Source organism: Prosopis cineraria, unplaced genomic scaffold, assembly GCF_029017545.1.
Source record: "Prosopis cineraria cultivar Desert tree isolate PC_DT_omini unplaced genomic scaffold, ASM2901754v1 PC862, whole genome shotgun sequence".
Taxonomy (NCBI): Eukaryota; Viridiplantae; Streptophyta; class Magnoliopsida; order Fabales; family Fabaceae; genus Prosopis; species Prosopis cineraria.
In genome coordinates, this window is record NW_026556187.1 from 1 (window position 1) to 6,160 (window position 6,160).

Genomic DNA, 6,160 nt, shown 5'->3' on the forward strand with positions numbered 1-6,160 from the left:
CTAAAACCAAAAAACGAATTGTCAGTGACAGAATGAGCAGTGAACAATTATGAGAGGAAACTGATAAAGACGATTTCTTCTGTTGGGGTGCTATGCCAAGCCAAGCCTTCGTCATGTCATATGTGTGAAACTAATTGCGCTGATGGAACAATCTGTCATCATCTAGCACGCTACGTTATGAAGGCAACCATGGGGAAACCACACAAGAAAATACAAATTCAACCTAGGATTAGGCTGCAATCCTACTTGTGACATATTAAGATGAAACTACTTTTCTCCACCAACTAGACATAGAAGGTTGATGCTATGAGTAGGGAAAGCTCAACCTTGGATTCTTATATTTGCCTAGACATTATTCTTTATCGGACAAAAGAATACTCCTCTCGGGACAAATGTGAGAATCCAAGACATTATTCTTTATCGGACAAAAGAATACCGCTCTCGGGACAAATGTGAGAATCCAAGGATTCTGCTTTTAAGGACTTGGACAGACAATCAAATCGTAAATCACTATTATTAAGTATGAACTAGTATTATTGCCCAAATGGCTAATTTTTTTATGCCTGAATCGTTACATTAAGAATGAAACCAGTGTGGCCCGATAACACAAGATGCATTTGTCACCCAACTGAACCAGCCATCTTTGGGAAATATCAGCTCTGAGACTTGGGACCACAACATGAACCAAATTCACAAATTACAACCCATTTCATTTAACTCAATTTCATGAATTCCACTTCACGCTAAAGCTTTTTATACCTCCCGCGCAGCAGAGATCAGATCAGTCGATCCAAAAAAAAAAAAAAAAAATTTAGATATCAATTCAATTCCAGATTTTGGGGAATGAGTGACAAAACATTAACCCATTTATTAACAAAAAAAACTCCATATCAAAATGAAAGTTCCTGCTGAGACTGCATTTGGCAGAGGTTCATTCTATTTGGTAGCTAAAACTAGTTAAAACATGTTGAAAAGATATTTAACAAAAGTTTGGGTGTGTGGGAATTACCCTAATGTAGTTTATGCTTACGCCTGCAACAACAATGCCTCCATCCTTGATTAGCAACAATAATCCTAAGTCCCTCAAACGCATTCCTGTATCTGACATCACCATGAACCAAATTCTGCAGGCTGCCAACCTGAACAAGCAAAAATAAATTACGAAAGCTCAATAGACATGCCTTGTAAGGTTCCACGTTGACAGAAAAGGGTGTTCCATATTATGGAAGCTGCCTAGACAGTCGATAGCATAAGCCCTCTAGCATCAAATTTTCAACTAAAATATACATACACATATAACCAAGTAAAAGACTAAGTTTTGCACTGATGATACAGGGTTGTGTTGACACACCTGCATCTGTCTCTTAACAACATCTAAAGGGTACGTCAAAGTCTGTCCAAACAAGCCAGCAAGAGCTCCACAAGTGAGGCGCATCAAAATGGACTTTCTATGTTCCTCAGGCACATGCATCTTCAATTTCTCATACATGTAGAACTTCAAACCAGCGTATGGAAGAATTCCAGTAATGGTTGGTCCTAAAGGGTAAAAACAAAAAGAGTTCCAGCATGGATGGGATAAAAAAATCAGATAAAGCAGAGAAATGCAAGAAATAATGACAGCAACATGCTAAAAAAAACAAGCAAGCCTTCCACAGACAGCAGCGTTCTTTATCAATAGCCACTAATGCTTAACATGAAATGGACCAATAAAATTGTATGGCTAAATCCTGAGATATACATACCTACACCCTATAAAGTCCACGAACTCCCCCTTCCTTGTAGGCACTTGTAAGCACACATTTAATTCCGTGATGTGCTGGTTGAGAATGAACATCTTTCATGCCATCTTGGATACTTCCTCGTACATCTACCACCTATAATATTGTGACAACGATGAGATTGCATGACGCAAGCAATCTATCCTTAAAAGACAACCTCTACTTACTGAAATGGATATAATACCACAACAGAATAAATTTATGAAAGAAAGAGTACAGGTTTGACTCATATCGAGGTAGACGTAAAACTGTTCGCATGATGCAAGAATTAAAACAATCTAAAGTTGATGAATGTTCTTATTTTAAGTGACTCAAGGACATTCTTAAAAAAACAAAGAAAAAATAAACCAAAAGGATTGCTGCAAGAAAAGTGTCACATAATTAGGTCTTTTTATAAGTTCCTCCAAATATATCACAAGTTCATTGGAAAATGTTTTAGAAAGCACCTAAGCCACTTTATCAATGGATGATATATATATATATATATTAATACCTGAGGGTCAGAAGAGAATTAAAGAGAACAGGGCATATTCCATTCAAGAGGCTTAAGTTGAAACACAATCTACCAACAAACTGTCCTAAATGCGAATGAATCTTAAAGCCAACATTCTTCAAGCTAGTCTCTCAGTTTCATTGTCTTGGATCTTTTAACATGCTATTGAATGCACTGCTACTCATAGTTGACTGTGTCACCTTTTATGAGATCAATCAAAGGCCATTGGTATTTAAACCATAAATATCATTCTTGTTCTTTCTGATCTATTTCTTATCAAGCTAAAAATTTTGCCAAAGTCTACCCAGGCATGCTTTAAGTGTTATACAAACAACTGACACCGTGATAAATTCTTTGCTGGTCTACTTTGGAAGTTAACACAATGTCTTCCTCTGTCACCTCTTTTCCCCCAGTTGAAAAAAATGACAATATAAGAAATGCGGGGTTCGCAATATAAAATTGAAGATAGATTTGCAAGAAAGGAGACATGTGGCTCAAATATTTTTGAATGGGTCAAAATGTTTAGTGGGGTTACCTACCTGATAAGCAAGTTTTGTACGAGCAAGGTCCAAAGGATATGTACATAAAACAGAAGTGGCTCCAGCTGCAGATCCGGCTAAAAGATCAATAACAGGACCTGATCCTAACATTGGACAATTCTGCAAGATCCAACACTTGTACCGCTCATATGTCATAAAATGCAAGGCAGCATAAGGAATAATCCGGATAACACTTGCTCCATTTCCTCTGAAACCACAAAATAAGCATATGTAAACCATAACAATAGAGTACCTGCGGACCAAAGAAACATAGAAAAGGGTGTAGAGAACAGGAAGTTCAACTTACTTGTATAATCCTGGCAAACCTTCATTCTTCGTTAACTTACTTAGAGATTGATAAACACCAAGAGAGTGAAATCCTGGTGTCCTTGTCTGCGGGTAAAAAAGAAAAAAAAAAGAAATTTAGGGGAGAAAAGGAATAAAGCAAAACACTCGCACCAATTAATATATCATAAGCGAAGAAGTTACAAGGGGTAAAAAAACGCATACTGATGCGTTTGCCAATGCACACAGTCTCGTGTGTGTGTGTATAACACCTGATATGCCTAAGAAACCAGAATTTTCAGCATTTTGAAAAGAAGATAGAGAAGCAATATCTATCCACGCAGGAGGTAATGAGCTCTAGACACCTTATATTGCAAGCATGTAAACACTTCCAGATTATCTTCATCTTGCACGTGTTACGAATCAGAATTTCCAGCTTTCCATAATATATTAAGGATAAAACATATCCAGGAACAATGGCAGCAGAATAGTAAAATAAAGATGTTTTTATCATTTTACATTAAATTAAACTCAATTCAGGAATGATATAAAGAGAGAGGTAAAAAAGGATTCTCAGCTTTACCTGCCAGAGTATTTTGACCCGCTCGAGGGGCGCGACCGCAGTCCTAGAAAGTGCACCGGCAAACCCCCCGGCAATTAGCTCCTTGACATACACAGGCATGCCATCGAGATTGGAAGTTTTCTTCTTAAGTGATGCATTATCCACTAAACCAGCAACGTTTGCGGATAGCGCAGATTCTTGTGATGAATCCATTATTGATAACTCCGAAAAAATGGATAAGTGTTGTAAGCTTAACAACTTTATTTATCCACCCTGAAGCTCGGAGAACTCCTTGTTCCACCTTTGTATTGAAATGCAGAATGAGAAGTCTATTTGTTCAATGGGCAAATCCAATGGCCTGAGGACACCCAGGGATAAATTGGGTACGTTCACAAGCCGATCCCTTTCAGCAACGATTAGATACATCAACAGCGAGGAAGAAAAAGACTTCAATTCCAACAACTCAGACGAGTCTGTTACACAAATAATAGAATGATCTGTTGGATCGTCGCACTTTCAGGATTGTTAAGAATACCAAGGCTTGGGGCAGAACCACAGTTCTTTCAATCTATGTCGATGCGATCAACGCCCGAGTGAGAATGATTCATAGCGTCTAAATGTCAAGAAAATAACCGGCAATAAAGGCCAGATGAGAAAGTCCCCTTCAAATTATACAATGCACGCACAAATTGAACAACAGGCAATCCGCGTGCTCTGATAGGTGAATCCAAACATGACGACAGTTGGTAGAAAAGAGGCAGATTCAAAGTCAAAGAACGGATGATGGGTTCAAAGGAGAACAGACAGGTATGGAAGAATAGAAACGGGAAACGGATACCCGTCCTCCTCCCTCTAGAGAAACTTTGGGTCTGACGCCTTTTCTTAAAAGAAACCCAGCAGGAAATTGGGGAGATGCGAATGTGAACGGAAGCTTCGATTATTTCGGGGAAGGAAGGAGCGATTCTGATTCTGATGTGGCAGGCAAGTCAGTCAGCGAATGGCTGTTTGCAATTCGATTTGCGGTGGAATTCCCTCGGCCTTGCGTTTTACACACGCCAAAATTTAAATTTAAAGCTATACTCCCTTTCCCTTTTTTTTTTTAACATCACTTTTAAACAATTTATCAAAAATAAAGGTAAGATAGGTTAAAATAAAAAAATTATTTTAAAATAAATTACTTTTAATTTCATCTCTAAATTTAAAAAATATTTAAAATATGAAAAGAATGTTTTAAAAAAATTACAATAGTGCACTTCTTTTTAATTTTCTTACAAATAATTTGAAAATTAAACACCAAATGTTATAAAAAAAAGAGAAAATAATTTATATAGAGAATTGGGATAAGATGTGACTTATTAAAAAATCATTATTTTTTTAAATTTTAAAAGAAACCTAGGGCCTAGGGCCTATTTATCCAGATTAAAAAATAAATTATTTTACGTAATTTAAAAATTTTATTAAAATATATTTATTTTATAAAAAATTTATAAAAAGTAAACATTATTTTATATTTAATTACCACAATAAAAATAATTATTAGTTAATTATTTTAAATTTTATAATATTTTTTAAATTTTGTTTTATAAAAATAATTTGTTATTATTTATTTTAAAATTTTATAATATTTTCATGTATTTTATTTTTTTAAAATATTCTCTTCCATTTATGATATTAATTATTTTTAAGAATAACTTCTTAAAATAATTAAAAAATATTTTTTTTGAATTATAATTATTTTAAAAAATTTTAAAAACATCATAAAAACTCATAAAATAAATTTTAAATAATTAAATATTTTTTTAAGAAATAACTCAAACAAATGCGCTCTTGTCGGCCAAAACAAGCCCTAAAAACAATAAGAAACCAAAATTAATCGTTTACATAAGCCTTCCAATTTCAGGCGTATCAATTCTTTTACACCGCAGAAAAAGAAAAAGAATGCTGTCACATTTTTGTCGAGGATATTCAGATTTTGCTTTGTTCCATACTTTTGCTGTTTTTGCTTGTTTGGTTTCTTCCTTCCATTTTATTTATCAAGGTTTCCCCCTTTTGAATAAAGGGAAAAAAACGTGTTATGTTAAAAAAAATAATCACAATACATTGTATAAAAAAAATAATACAGAAAACAAGAGTAGTAAAGTACTTTTAATTAAAGTCCTCATGCTTTTCTCTAATCAATCATAGAGAACTCTTCTCTATTTTAGAGATATGCACAACCATTTTTCTAAATTTATAAGCTTTATATATTCAAATACTTCCTCCCTACTTTTAATATCTTATTTTTATTTTTATAACTCACCAAATTTTTTTTTACTGAAATATCTCTCCATAACGTAAATAACAGACTAAACAATCTGTACGAAAATGTTTTGAATTTCATTAATATCTCAAATAAAATTTTGTGAAATTATTTTGTTCAAAAATTAAGCTCAATATAGAATATAAATTTAATCTAGTAGTAATTTTCACTGTTAAAAAAAATAAATACAGAAACATATTAATT

At 34.0% G+C, this 6,160-nt stretch overlaps 1 pseudogene; it reads right to left on the reverse strand.

The window, feature by feature from the left end:
* Positions 1-1,009: 1,009 nt before the first annotated feature.
* On the reverse strand, positions 1,010-3,897 carry LOC129298616 (mitochondrial carrier protein CoAc1-like; annotated as a pseudogene).
* Between the last annotated feature and the right edge of the window lie 2,263 nt (positions 3,898-6,160).